Source organism: Onychomys torridus, chromosome 2, assembly GCF_903995425.1.
Source record: "Onychomys torridus chromosome 2, mOncTor1.1, whole genome shotgun sequence".
Taxonomy (NCBI): Eukaryota; Metazoa; Chordata; class Mammalia; order Rodentia; family Cricetidae; genus Onychomys; species Onychomys torridus.
In genome coordinates this window covers 161,558,681-161,574,508 of record NC_050444.1, presented here as the reverse complement: position 1 = coordinate 161,574,508, position 15,828 = coordinate 161,558,681, and the positions used below count along the sequence as shown (strand labels likewise).

General features: G+C 46.0%; 1 pseudogene; it reads right to left on the bottom strand.

Moving 5' to 3' along the window:
* Nucleotides 1-25: 25 nt before the first annotated feature.
* Nucleotides 26-2,982, bottom strand: LOC118578031 (annotated as a pseudogene).
* Between the last annotated feature and the right edge of the window lie 12,846 nt (nt 2,983-15,828).

The following is a 15,828-nucleotide window of genomic DNA, read 5'->3' as shown; positions in this document are numbered from 1 at the left end:
ACGGTAGACACCTGTTTCTCCCATCTCAGTGAGAACACAGAGGAGACACCACATGGTGTGCGGTCTCCCTGATCTTCACTGTAGTTGGAGGGAGAACCAGGCGACAAAGAGAATCCACAAACTCTTGTCTGCATGTAGCCTCAAGCTTTACTGAGCCCAAGTGAGATTATTTCTCAAGAGCCTCACCTCCCTTCTCCTGTATTACAAACCCACTCCCGGTCCACTTTAAAAATCACACCTCTATCTGCCCACATACAAATTAAGACCCATTTTCACCACCCCCATCAAAGCCAAACAACTACAACCACCCGATGTCTGGGATCCACTCATGATCTTCTGGACTCCTCAGAGGACGTGGGCCACTTCTCCAGCTCCGCCCTGTACAGCACACATGGCTTGTCTTCCAGGTGCTGACTGGTTCCTCACTATTACTGCTGAGGATGCTATTGATGGTGGAAAACCCACGGTACTGGCATCTGCAAAACTCTGGAATCTCTAGCTGCAACTGGGCTGTGCTTTCACCAATAGCCTCTCCAGTTGCAACTGGGCTGTGCTTTCACCAATAGCCTCTCATAGGCTCTCTCATGGTGCCAAGCCTCAACTTCTTTACATGACCTTTCACTCCTGGGCCTTCAACTACCACTGAGGCTGGACCTTCACCAATGGCCTCTCCTGGCCTCTCACCGTGCCAAGTCTCAGCTGCTCTCCATGACCCCCTCATACCTTCATCACCTGGGCAACTTACACATTACTAAGCCCAGCTGCAAGCATAGGTACAATCTTGGTCACCTCTGGAACATAGCTTCTCTGTGCTCTCAGGAAACATTTCCCAGAAGATTTCACTTCAGTGATGCTGGTCTCTTCTTAATCACCGCTAGTATCTTGGCTCCAGCCAACCAGCATCAAGTATCCCAGCAAAGCAAAATTTTGCTTTAATAGCTCTGGTATCTTGTTAATCACAGCTGATTCTTCAGCCCCAGCCAACAGGAAACTCAGGATCTTAATTCAAAATAACAAATGGCCCCAATAGTCTCTTCAAACTTCCTTCAGAAACTTTGCAAGCCAGGCCTCCATGCTCTTCACTTCTCTCGATATTCTTATTTTCCAAGTTTCCACAGAACATCCCACTGAGGCCTCAACACTCAGTGGCTCTTCTAGCCCAAAGTTCTAAAGTCCTTCTACAATCCTCCCCAAAACATGGTCAAGTCTGTCACAGCAACACCCCACTACACCAGTAACAATTTGTCTTAGTTAGAGTTTCTGTTGCTTTCGCTGACCAAAAGGCAAGTTGGGGAGAAAAGGGTTTACTTGGCTTACATTTCAGAATTGCTGTTTATCACTGAAGGAAGTCAGGACAGAAACTCAAACATGGCAGCATCCTGGACGCAGGAGCTGACGCAGAGGCCATGGAGGGGTGCTGCTTACTGGCATGCTTCCCATGGCTTGCAGAGCCCACCTTCTTATAGAACCCAGGACCAGTAGCCCAAGGATGGCACCACCCACCATGGACTGGGCCCTCCTACATTGATTGCTAAATGAGAAAACACCTTACAGCTGGATCTCATTGAGGCTTTTTCTCAACTAAGGCTCCTTCCTCTGATGACTCTAGCTTGTGTCAAGTTGACACACAAAACCAGCCAGTCCACATACAGCATTGACCCTGCGATCCCTATTCCTAGTGTGATGTCTGTCATGTGATTCACGTGAATGTAGGCTAAACAAAGAATGTTTGGACTTATTCACTGATCCATCTTTGTGTTCCATGATTTTCCAGGTTTCCATTTTCCTTGCTAAATTTCCTTACTATTTTTTTTAACTACTCTTGCAACATATACCAAGAGACCATTTGGCGTTCTGTATCCCACATCTGGAATGCTTTCCATGAGAGACTCCAACTTACCCTCAGGAGAGAGTACACATCCTAGATACCCAGACTAGGATGCCTCCTGGTGTCTAGAGGTCCTCCATCTGCACCCACTCTGCCGGGTGACTGCTTCCCCTCCCAGGGTGTGTGTGTGTGTGTGTGTGTGTGTGTGTGTGTGTGTGTGTGTGTGGCCTCGTTCCTCATACCCACCCATGGGGTCTCAAGAATTGTGCCTCATGCTGATAAAAGTGCAGAGAACATATATCATTTTGTTTTTCCTTCAGGCCCAGACTTTTATATAGCCATGGGCTGCTCCATTCAGCCATGTTCCATGGCCCACAATATTGCAGTTCTGTAGAATTCCATCCTGCTTGCTCATATTAACTGATAATAACATTTCATATCCTTCTTTCCTCCCTCCCTCCCTTCTCCCTCTCTCCCTCCCTCCTTTTCTTCCTTTCCTTTTTTTGAGGCACAAACAGTCTTTATTGGGCTCACACAGGAGTCCCTTGGTCTTGAGGACCTCTGTGGACTTGCTGATTTTCTTCTCCACTTTTTTTCTGCTTGTTTCCATAGCCTCAGGAGCTGTTCTTCTGATAGTGGATTTTGGTCTTTTCCTTCCGTTTCTCCTCTAGAGCAGCTGTTGTTGCCTGGTTCTTCTTCCTGACTTCATGAGCTAGACGCCCTGTAAGCAAACTTTCTGGGGGGCTTCAGCCGCACAACCTTGAGGGCAGCAGGGACCACCATCCATTTTTTCTTGTCACAGGGTGGAGGGATCCCATCCAACACCTTGAGGTGTTCCAGGGCAGCCTGGCCTCGCCTGGTCTTGTGGGACAGCATGCTTTGTACAGTCTGTCAAAAAATGAGGCTCGGGGCTCCGAAGTGATAGGGGCCTCGAGAGGGGTTGGTGTTCATCTGCTTTGGGAGAAAGGCCAGGTACTTTAATTGTTTCTGTAGAAATTTCCAGAAATGTTGATGCTCTCACAGTGCACAACCACCACTTTCTGGCGCAGTAGAACCTGCTTGGCCAGAATGGCCACCCGGTGGCCCAGAAGATGGTTTCAGCCATCCAATAATAGAACCTGCCCCTCTGCTGTCTTTGGCAGACTCAAGATCATTTCGTAACTGACTGTATCAACTAACCATACAGGAGAAACCAAGGAATACAGAGGACTTGGGATGTGACTTAGTGCTAGTGCATGCCTGAGGCTCTGGCTTTGCTTCTCCAGCAACACACACACACAAACACATACAGGGAAGATTATGACCAGCCACTCTGCGTTCTCCGTTTCCATGAGATCCTTTTAAGTTTGATCATTTAAATCTAATTTAAAAAAATGTGTGTGTGTGTGTGTGTGTGTGTGTGTGTGTGGTATATGTACACATGAGTATGTGTGTATGTGAGGGTGATGTACACACATGTGAGTGTGTGTATGTGTATACGCATGTGTGTGAGCGTGTGGGTGAGAGTAGTATATAAACATGTGAGTGTGTATGTGTGAGTGTGGTGTATACACATGTGACTGTGTGTGTGAGGGTGGTGTATACATGAGTGTGTGTGTGTGTGTGTGTGTGTGTGTGTGTGTGGGTGCTATATATGCGTGTGAGTATGTGCATGTGGTATATGCATGTGTGAGTGTGTGGTGTGTACACACGTGAGTGCGAGTGTATGTGAGTGTGTGGGTGTGGGTGGTATATGCAAATGTGTGAGTTGTGTGGGCTATACACATGCGAGTGTGAGTGTGTGTGTGGTATATATACATGAGAGAGTGTGTGGGTGTGGGTGGTATATACAAATGTGAGTGTGTGTGAGTGTGAGTGTGTGGTGTATACACATGTGAGTGAGTGTGAAAGCCTGAGGTCAACTCTGAATGTCTTCTTCAGTTACTCTTCATCTTATATTTATTTATTTTTCAGATAGGCTCTCACTATGTACTTCTGTCTGGACTGGAATTTGCTATGTACACTAGGCTGGCCTCAAACTCTGAGACCCACCAGCCCGTCTTCTGAGGGTTGCGCCACTATGCCTGGCTTAATTCTTCTTTTTATTGAATGTGTTCTAGCTGGTCTGTCCTATTTGTACCTAAAAAAGAGTGACCAGAAGCTTGAAAACTTGGCACACTATGTTGGACCGAAGAAAATTAAGAAGAGAAAGCATGATTAATGAACCGGAATAGGCACGCTGGCCCTGTGGGCTCACCCTGTCCTGTCTCTGGAATCCTTGCTGCCTCCAGTGAGTCTCTGGTCAACTCAGTGGGATTATCATCCATGAGAGGAAGTGAGTCACATCAGATGGAAGAGAAGTGATGTGGTGAAACATCACTGATGGGAACAGATCTGGATGGACATGCAAAGGAATCAAACCTTCCACAACCTCCTGTCAATCATTCATTTATATTTTGGGTCTGGGATGCAGTTCAGTGATAGAGTGCTTGCCATAACCCTGGTTTTGATTCCCCAGTATGGCAAAAAGAAAATTATTTACTTTGATCTAAGTTATAAATCAGCCAAACTTCCCTTTAGAATTCAGATGTAATAAAGTGATTTTGGAAATTTTCATCTTTAAATTCTGTTTCTATTCATTTGTACCACTTTATTTTTTAAAAATTAAGGTGTTGCAAGCTGCAATAATATGAAGTAGGATTTTGTGAAGGTAGTACAAACTCCGTCTTAGGGTAGGGCCACCATCTTAGACCATCTGCTGTACTCAGTTCCAGGAATGTTGAAGCCCACTAGGTTTCCTAGTGGCTGTACCCAGGACTGCATAAGAAGTTGATTGGATCACAGGCCCAAGTACCAGGTGTTTGGAAGGGTCTACATTTGGCTGTAACTAGCAAGGGCGGGGGGGTGTCTTTTGTCCCCCTCTAGGCATTGTTATAAACAAAACAAAACAAAAAGAAATCAGACTGAGCAAGCCATGAGAAGCAAGCCAATAAGCAGCACTCCTTCATGGCAGCTTCTCCTCCTCCTCCTCTTTCTCCTCCTCTTTCTCCTCCTCTTTCTCCTCCTCTTTCTCCTCCTCTTTCTCCTCCTCTTTCTCCTCCTCCTTCCTCCTCCTTCCTCCTCCTTCCTCCTCCTTCCTCCTATTTCCTCCTCCTTCCTCCTCCTTCCTCCTCCTTCCTCCTTCTTGGTTTTTTGAGACAGGGTTTCTCTGTGTAGCTTTGCGTCTTTCCTAGAACCTACTCTGTAGTCCAGGCTGGCCTCGAACTCACGGAGATCCGCCTGGCTCTCCCTCCCAAGTGCTGGGATTAAAGGTGTGCACCACCACCGCCTGGCTTCTCCGTGGCTTCTACATCAACTGTTTTCTCTGCTTGAGTTCCTATTATTTCTGTATATGTATGTGCATGTTTCTGTGCTCTCTCTTTTGAAGAACAGAGGTGGATATTTGTACCTTCATCAGTCACTCTGTGTTGTTGGTTGGTCTTTGATCTTTTGGGGGGCCCGCCACCCAGATCCCAAATAAATCACACATGGAGGCTTATTTATATGTGCTATGCACATATAAATACTTAATATATAAATACTTAATTATAAATGCCTGGCCTTGTCTTGGCTTGTTTCTTGCCAGCTTTCCTTAATTTTAAATATTATCCCAACTACCTTTTGCCTCTGGGCTTTTCCCGTTCTCTCTTTCTCTCTCTCTCTTTCTCTCTCTCTCTCTCTCTCTCTCTCTCTCTCTCTCTCTTTCTCTCTCTCTCTTTCTCTCTCTCTCTTTCTCTCTCTCTCTTTCTCTCTCTCTCTTTCTCTCTCTCTCTCTCTCTTTCTAAGATTTATTTATTTATTATGTATACAGAAGAGGGCGCCAGATCTCATTACAGATGGTTGTGAGCCACCATGTGGTTGCTGGGAATTGAACTCAGGACTTCTGGTAGAGCAGTCAGTGCTCTTAACCTCTGAGCCATCTCTCCAGCCCCCGTTCTCTTACTTCTGTAAATCTTACTATGTGGCTTGCTGTGTAGCTGGGTGGCTGGCCACTGGAGTCCTCCTTCTCTGGCTCCTTCTGCTTTCCCAGATTTCTCCTTCTACATATTCTCTCTGCCTGCCAGCCTGTCCTGTCCTTTCTCCTGCCTTGCTATTGGCTGTTCAGTTCTTTATTAGACATGCAAAGTAACACAGCTTCTGCAGGAGTTAAACAAATGTAACATAAACAAAAGTAACAAAAGTAAAATACTGTTCTACAACAACTCCTCACTTTATTTTTTGAGACAGTGTTTCCTCATTGAACCTGGAGTTCTCATGGAGCCAGTTGGCTAGACTGATTGGCCAATGAGCCCTGGGGATTTACCTGTCTCCTTGGCTCCCTTCCAGTGCTGGGATCACAGATGTGCACAGCCTTTACACCCAGCCTTTACATGAGTGCTGGAGACCCAAATTTAGGTCCTCATTGCTGTGTATCAAGCACTTTACCAAGCTCCCCAGTGTGTGTGTGTGTGTGTGTGTGTGTGTGTGTGTGTGTGTGTGTGTGTATATACATGCAACTGTGTGTATGTGTTCAGGTGCCTGTGTGTGCACATGCATGTGGATGGAGGTCAGTAGTCAACCTAGGTCTTAGGGTGTCCTTCCTCAGAACTGTCCATCTTGTATTTTATTATTTTATTTTATCTTATGTGTGTGTGCCTGAATGTGCACCCCATGTAGAAGCCCTTGGAAGTCAGAAGAGGGTGTTAGATCTCCTGCAACTGGAGTTACAGGTGTTTGTGATCTGACATGTGGGAGTTGGGAACCTTGAACCCAGATCCTCTGCAAGAGATCTTTACCACTGAGCCATCTCTCCAGCCTCTTACCTTGGTTTTTGGGACAAAGTTTCTCACTGATCTGAGACTTGATGATTAGTCTATGCTGGTCAGTCAAGGAGTCCCAGGGACCCACCTATCTCTGCCTTTTCAGTGCTGGGGTTTCAAGTGTGCCACCACACTTGGCTTTTTATGTGGGTCCTGGGGCTAGAAGTTAGGTTTTCAAACTTGAGCAAACACTTTACCATCTGAGCCAACTCTCCAACCCTCAACGCAGTATTTCTTATAATTGAATATTAATGGGGAAAACCTAATGTTTGTCAAGAGACTAATATAAAATAATGATCATATAGATCATAGTGGCAAGTAATGAAGGAATGGAATTAGACACAGCAACAGGGTAAAAACTCACAATGTTGAACCACAAACACAGCAAGAAAAACAGCATAATATTATTTATAAAAAGTTCAACAATACAACATGATCTCCATGGAATTTTAAGGTAGCAAAATACATAGCAAGATAATAGAAAAAAAATGCCTGAGGCAGAACAGTGGTTATATCCATTAAAAGGAAGGGTGGTTGGAGAAAACACAGGACTTTTGTGCTTGTAATGAGCTGTTGCTGAGAATGGATAGTGGATTGGTGGGTATTCATTATTCTTTATTGCTATTTATTCCCTTGAAATACAGACCTAATCATGTCATTTTCCTACTGAAAACCCTCCAGTGGTTTTCCACTATAAGGAATTAATTCCAAAGCCTTACTTGTGGGTTATGTCATTTGGCCCCTGGTTGTATTCTAGACTGTCATCTTTTACTAAGTTCCTTTTGCTCACTGAACTCTGGGCCATGGTGTTCCAATCTCAGGCACTTGGAACATGTGTGTGTGTGTGTGTGTGTGTGTGTGTGTGTGTGTGTGTGTGTGTAGGGGCCTGCCACAGCAGGTGTCCGAGACAGAGGTCAGAGGACACCTGGAGGTCAGAGGACAATCTCAGGTGTTGGTCCTTGCCTTCCACCTTGTTTGAGACAGGCTCTCTTTGTTGTTTGTCATTGTTAGCTGGCCTATGAGCTTCTGGGGATTCTCCTGCCTCCCATCTCCCTGTCAGAGAGTGCATGGGTCTTGGGATTTGAACTCAGGTCCTCATTCTTGTATGGTTGTTGCAGAATAATCTTTTTGTACACTGTGAAGATTTATCACTTGGATTGGTTGAATGAAAAGCTGAATGGCCAATAGCTAGACAGGATTTTCAGGGCAGAGAGGATGCTGGGAAGAAGAAGGGAGGAGACTCAGAGCCAGCCAGAGACTGAGGAAACAGGAAAGCAGAATGGGCAGTACAGAGTAAAGGTAATAGCCATGGAGCAGAAAGTAAATTAATAGAAATGGTTAATTTAAGTTATAAGAGCTAGTTAGAAACAAGCCTAAGCTATCAGCTGAGATTTTGTAATTAATAATAAGTTTTTGTGTTGTGATTTGGAAGCTGGCAGGAGGGTCAGAAAAATCCACTTAGGTATGGTAATTGGTTTACCTCAGAGCCATTGCCCAAGCCCTGAAGGATATTCTTTCCTGCAATGCTTCTCTAGCCAGGCCAGCATAAAGACTATTTTAACATTTAAGAGACAAAAAGGGAGACATGGGTGTGGGCTCCCCAAAAGGAGATCTCCAGCTGTCTGTGGTGTACAGTGGTCATGTGTGTTATGCCCAGATCACGACCCCAAAGAGACCACAAAAGACTGTGGATGTCCAGAATGCAACAGCAAGGTTTATTTTGTTTAAGTTTACAAGTCATGGCAGGAAAGCTCATTCTAAAACATAGCAGTGACACTGGGAGGAGCTTGATCTTTCTTTGTGAGGTTAGCTTTTTAAAGGCAAAAACTGCAAGTTCTTCAGGGCAGTTGGGGCTTTGGCACGGGTGCAATCCGGATTGGTTTATTTTTTTATTCTATTTTATTTTTTAAGATTTATTTATTATGTATACAGCATGTATGACTGCAGGCCAGAAGAGGGCACCAGATCTCATTACAGATGGTTGTGAGCCACCATGTGGTTGCTGGGAATTGAACTCAGGACCTCTGGTAGATCAGTCAGTGCTCTTAACCTCTGAGCCATCTCTCTAGCCCAGGATTGGTTTATTTATTTATTTTTTTTATCTCTGTTCTCTTTTAATTGGGTGAGGGTATGTAACCTTTGAATTTACTGGTTGGGAGTTACAATTATCATTTTGGAGCCTGTCTGGGACAAGTCCCAGGCTTTGTCCTTCAGCTGCTACGGGGGCTGGCTGGCCTTGCACATACTGTGGGGGCTGGCTCAGTGGTCCAGGCTCTGTTCTTGACTGATGCACACAGCTCTAAGTTGGTGGCTGAACCTTGAGCAGTCAGAGTACATGCAGAAAGGGAGCTACTGCAAGGACTGTGTCTCTTGTTCATGGCCCTCCCAGAAACTGCTTGCTCAAGTCTCAGGAAACTGAAATTGAGGCCTGATCTCTGAGAGAAGACTGAGCAGCCTATTATGGCATCTGCTTGATCCTTTCAGTATGTAGGATTATGTGGCTAAGAAGCCTGAGGTCACCGTGTGGTACTTGAGGGGGCATAGCAAGAGTTTAAATAACTGTCCTCCTTATGGTTGGATTAGATTATAATGTCTCCCACAAATAGCACCAATTCTTTAACAATAAGAAGCAAGTAATAAGCTCAAATAAAATCACCTAAAAGTTTTCAATATTTAAAATTTCTGGGCTGGTGAGATGGCTCAGTGGGTAGGGGCACTTTTGGCTAAGCCTGACAACCTGAATTCAATCCCAGAACCCACATGATGGAAGGAGAGAGCCTGACTCCACAAAAGTTGTCCTCTGACTTCCACACATGTGCTGTGGCATGACACCCACACTTATCTGGCACTCCTCCCCACCCCCACTAAATACATGTTAAAAATTTTTTTAAAGGGGCTGGCGAGATGGCTCAGCATAATCATCAATAATATTTTTGTGACTTCTAGGCAAACTGACTGTGGACATAATGGTGTTATAACTGTTAATTTACGATTCCCACTTTTCCTGCTACAAACATCATAGTAGAAATTGTTTCAAAACAACCCAAACACCAGCCAGGGTGGGGACGGGGACTTCTGTTGATAATTTGAGGGTAACGCTTTTTAAACCAAATTTCTGAGGTCAACTTTGTTTTCTGAAAAATGTTCTCAAAGGGGTGCCTGGGAGTCATGTTCTTTAATGGAAGCCAGTTTCAGTCAGAGGAAACTAAGTTACCAGGCAGACTTCCTCCTTCAGGAGGGCACAGCCTCAGGGATAGGAGCCAGGAGGACCCAAGGCAGGCCCTGAGGTGTCAGTGTTCAGAGCTAGCTGCAGGAAGCTCAGAATGGGCATTAGGGCCCTTGAGCAACTGGCCATCCTTCAGAAATAGCCAGGGCTCTTCCAGGGCACACCCGGTGCGTGTTCCCCTCACCAATGCCAGAATCTCTGAAAGGCCTTCAGTGTACCTGCCATTTGTAAAAACAAGAGGGTCCTGCCTATGGCTGGAGGGGAGGGGCAGCCAGCCCAGCCGCCCTTGCGGAGAAGGTGCTGCCCTCCAGTCTGTGCACACAGGACTTTTCAGGCCTAGGTAGCCCCACCCACAGTGCAAGCATGCACATCTTTGAGGGTGCACGGGTGTGGAGGACACACTGAACAGATTTCCTAGAGTGCGATCCACATTCGTGATGGGTCACACCGGTTAACTCAGTTTAGAAATTCTCCCAGAAATTTGTCTACTGCATGATTGTCATTCCTGTCAAGTTATCAATTAATATTAACTGAGGTGGGGTAGACAGGGGAATTGTGGGTCCATGGGAAGGAAAAGCCCTCACCGGAGTCTGGTTGAAGTCTCTTGCAAACAGAGAAGCTGGAATTCCAGCACAGAGATGGCTCAGCATATAAGGGCATTACCAGCAAGCCTGAGGACCCGAGTTTGATCCTGTATGTGGTGGAAGGAGAGAATTGGTTTCTATAAATTCTCCTCTGACCTCCACACTTGAACTGTGATACACTCAGACACAGAGAGGAAACAAATAAAATTTAAAACAACCCAGCATTTGCTACAAACATAGAGTTAATATTCTCATCTATAGATAAATCATGTTAAAGTAACAATGACTGTGTTGAAGGCCCAGATGTTTAGGGTCTTGGGTCTTGTTGACTTCCCCAGACGTGGCCTCAGAATCTCAGGCAAAACTTTTAATAAAAATATCCTACCTTCTAATAACCCCATGGCTAGACTCTTATCCATCAACTGTAGGCCTGCCAGGTGCCCCTCAAGCACCACACGGTGACCTCAGGCTTCTTAGCCACATAATGTCCTCACATTGCACCAAATCCTACACATGACCACTGTACACCACAGATGGCTGAAGATCACCTCTTAGGGAGCCCACACCCATGTTTCCCTTTCTTTCTCTTAACCTGCACACCTAAGCTTATATTAAGGTATCAGAATTGGGGCCCAACTCTGCTTCATAAAGTGGCTAGACCTAACCTTCTTTTCTGTATTGAAACCATGAATACTAGTTCGGCCTGAGTTGAGGTCCCTGAAAGTCCAGGGGAATTACTTAGGGTGCTGCATGCAAGAGTGGGAAGCCGTGCTTCCTGCCTCCATCTCCAAAGGCTCGTTCCCTGTCCTGCTTAGCTTTCTGTTGCTGGGTTAAACGTTAGGACCAAAATCAGCCATGGGAGGAAAGGGTTTATTTAGCTTACAATTTATAGTTCATCGAGAGAAACCAAGGCAGGGGCTTGAAGCAGAAAGTGCAGAGGAACATGCTTAAGGCTTAACTTCCTGCTGCTGCTCACTTAGAGTCTTTATACAACCCACCTGCCACAGTGGGCTAGGTCCTCCTCCACCAATTACTAATCAAGAACATGCCCCACAGACGTGCCCATAGCCAAAGAGAGAGAGGCAATCTTTAAACGAGGCTCCCTCTTTGCAGGTGTGTTGAGTTGACCACCAAGACTGTGTGATTAACAATCACAGTGATATTAACTGCTGTGGGATGGTCTATATGTCAAATGTGTTGCTCTGATTGGTTAAAATAAAGTGCTGATTGGCCAGTAGCCAGGCAGGAAAGATAGGGTAGGCGGGACAAGGAGGAGGAGATTGCTGGGAAGTGAAGGCTGGGGCAGAAAGATACCACCATCCACTGCCATGACAAGAAAGATGTAAGGTACTGGTAAGCCACAAGCCATGTGGCAAAGTATAGATTAATAAAAATGGGTTAATTTAAGATAGAAGAACTAGATAACAAGAAGCCTGCCATGGCCATACAGTTTATAAGTAATATAAGCATCTGAGTGATTATTTTATACATGGGTTATGGGACCACGGGGGCTTGATGGCACCTGGAGAGAAGCTCTCCAACTACAATTAACCATCACCCTGAGGCAAACAAACCAACAAATGTTGTTGATGATTTGGTGCAGAGGATAGAACCCAGGGCCTTATGCTCATCACATGCTCCACCACTGACTATACCTTGGCCTTGATCAAGGTTTTATGTTTCTATAAACAGACAGACATTAAATACACACACACACACACACACACACACACACACACACACACACACATATATGTATATGTATATGTATTTTGAGATTTATTTTTATTGCATGTGTGTGGGTGCTTTGGTCTGTGTACCACATGTGTTCAGTGCCTGCTGAGGCCAGAAGAGGGCATCAGATCTCCTGGAACTGGAGTTACAGACAAGTTGTGAGCTGTGGGTGGTGGGACTCAAACCTAGGTCCTCTGGAAGAGCAGCCAGTGCTAATTGCCGAGGTCCGTCTCCAGCACCAGCCTTTTCTTGTTTTATTTTGTTTTTCAAGACAGGGTTCCTCTGTATAACCCTAGCTGTCCCAGAACTCACTTTGTAGATCAGGCTGGCCTTGAACTTGCAGACATCTGCTGCCTCTGTCTCCGAGTGCTGGGATTAAAGGCATGCACCACAACTACCTAGCTCAGATGAAATTTTACTTGATCTCCAGTGACTCTCCTATTTTAGCCTCCTGAGAGCTGGGATTAGGGGTGCAAAAGATTCAGATAAAATATTGCCTTAAAGAACACAGCAAGTCAAAGCTAGGCTGTGCAGCTGAGAGATGGAGACCCACAACTCATGAGTCTCTAGTAAACAATAATACGCTGCCCCCAGGTGCTGCGTCAGCATGCTGGAGAGTAGGAATATACCCCACCCCCATCAAGCCAAATCAACCCAAACAAATCTCCTGTATGTGACATGGTATACAATATAGAGAACCCACTGATGGCCATAGCTGAAAACCCCATGAGGTCTGGCCTCAGGACAGCTGATCCCAGTGCCCTAGCCTATCATCAGAGCCGAGGTCACCTTCCTCCAATGTCCCCTTCTCTCTGATGGAGGGCTCAGCTCAGAATGGAAGAAAAGATTGGCATAGAAACTTCTGCCTGCTGGGGAACCCTGAAGCATGGGTTCATGGAATAAGATGGCCTGGCCCCACAGTGGAGGCCCTGCCTTGCTAAAAGCTGTTTTATATGGGTGCTGCTTTTTGATATTTTGACTTGGTTTGATTTTGTTTTAATATGTGTGCTGGGAATGGGATCAAGAGTATCACGCATGCTAAGCACACATTCTATTATTGACCTTCATACACCCTCAGCCTCCATCAGGACCATCCATCCATCTTTATGGTAGACTGAGTCAGGATTCGGACCCCAGAGGAGGGACAAGGTGGACATTCATAAGCACCAACTGGCCCTCCTCTGGCTTCTAGCTTCTGGCTTCGAACTCATATAATTACATAACTCTCTCCGTCTCTCTGTCTCTGTCTGTCTATCTCTCTGTCTCTGTCTGTCTCTGTCTCTCTCTGTCCAGGAAAGGAAAAACTAAGCTCAATAGCCCCTCCAGGTGTCTGACAGGTGCAATCACAACACTCCTTGGGAGCCACGTGGATCTCTGAATAAATAGATAAGGCAGGTAACATTAGAAATAACCAAAAATTTTTAAGATGTTTAATACAGGCACTGTTAATATATAAAACATTATTATTTAAAATACCCATCATAAGAAACTTAATCATGAAAAATCATGTCTGTTGCTTAAACTATTCCAGCAAATCCTGAGGATGGTGAATCATTTCTGTGATCCCAGCACTTGGGGGATAGACGATTTGAGGATCAGAGCCCGAGGACATCCTTGGCTACACAGTGAGTTCTAGGCTAGTCTGGACTGCAATGAGACCCTGTCTCTCTCTCACATACACACAAATCACCTAAGAAAATGGAGGAGGGGGTTGGGAATTTAGCTCAGTGGTAGAGCGCTTGCCTGGCAAGCACAAGGCCCTGGGTTCAATCGTCAGCTAGAAAAAAAAGAAAAGAAAATGGAGGAGGAGGAAAAGAAATCCAATAAACATGCAAACATTACCCCCTAAAGATTTGTCACTGAAAGCAGCATGTGCTTCCTGCCATGTGTGTGTTTGCACATGTGCATATGGGGGTATTAGGTCACCCCCCCACTGGGTGTGTGTTTGCACATGTGTATGTGGGGAACCTTAGGTTCCCTGTGTATGTTTGCACATGTGCATGTGGGGCCTTAGATTCCCCCATGTGTATGTTTTCACACATGCATGTGGGGGCCTTAGGTCGACACTGGGTCCCTTCCTCAGTCACTCTCCACCCTAATTTTTGAGACAGGCTCTCTCACTGAACCTGAGCTCACTAACTAGGCTTAGGCTTCCTGACCAGCGACTCCCAGAATCTCTTGTGTCTGCCTCCTCAGCGAGTACAGATGCTCATAGTCCCTGGCTTTTAAAAATACTTTATTACGTTTTGGTGTGTGTGTGTGTGTGTGTGTGTGTGTGTGTGTGTATGTGTGTGTGTGCAGGTCAGAGGACAACTTTTGGGAGTCAGTTCTTCCCATTCATCATGTGAATGTGGGTGGGGAGGTGGGGCTGGTGTGGTGGGGAGTGGGGGAGGCTTGAACTAAAGCTGTTAGGCTTGGTAGCTGGAGGTTTTACCCACTGAGCCGCACCTCCAGCCCGTGCCTGGCTGTTTATATAGGTACTGGGGACAGAACTCAGGCTCTCAGGACAAGCACTTTGTTGACTGAGTCATGTCCCCAGGCCCCTGAAAAGGCAAGCCCACCAGAAGGAGACTGGAGCTTTTTGGTTTGAGGATGGAAACTAGGGATGGGAACAAGCAAGAAAGGGAGTGAGAAACAGGGTCCAGGACCCCATCTATTCTGCTCTTCCCACTGTGGCTGATGGTGTGGGACATGTCCCTCCGAGACAGAAGGCCATGGCCTCTTTTATGCAGTCATGATTCTGTCCATTCACCAGTGCACAGGTGTAAATGGTCACATTGCCAGTGAGAAGAATTCCAGTCAAATGCCAAAAAGCGAGGTTGACTGTGAAGATGCCATTGATGAGCAAGTCCCAGGGCACAGCTGAGGATGGGACCTTAGGCACTGGTGATGACAGAGGTGGTGGAATCTCTCTGGATGTCACACAAACTGAACGACAATGAGGAACATGTGTTTTGAGACAGTCTTGCTATGCTGCTCAGGCCAGCTTTGAACTCCTGGTCCTGCTGCCTCTACCTCCTGAGTGCTGGGATAATGGGTATGTATCACTGGGTGGCAGTGGGGAGTATGTCTCAGAGACACAGTGAGATTTCTGGAAGGGAAGGGTGCAAAGATGACAAGGCAAGACAGTGCCAAGGTTCCTCCATTGTGTTCTTGCTGAGGCCAATTCAGGTTTAACTAGCCAGTGGTTCTCAACCTCCCTAAGGCTGCCACCTTTTTGTACAGATCCTCATGTGGCGACCCCCAACCACAAAATTATTTTCATTGCTACTTCATAACCACAATTTTGCCACTGTTATGAATCAAATGTAAATATCTGGATATCTGATATCCGACCCCGTGAAAGGGTCATTTGACCCCCAGAGGGGTCAAGACCCACAGGTTGAGAACTGCTGAAATAGACTCTGATCTCCTTGATGGAGAATCCTGTAGAGAATTACCAACTCTGTTATAGGAACCAAAGGTCAGGTTGTCCTAGCTAACCTGTCTTAGCCTTTGTTACACTGGTTGTGCAGACCATCCTGCAGCTAACTGCCGTTTATCTTAGCTGCCTGTTGGGGCAGAACTCCCTCCAGCTGGGTATCCCCACCCCAACCCCAAGCGAGACACCTGGACAAGGTCTCCTCTGCCCCTAAGAAG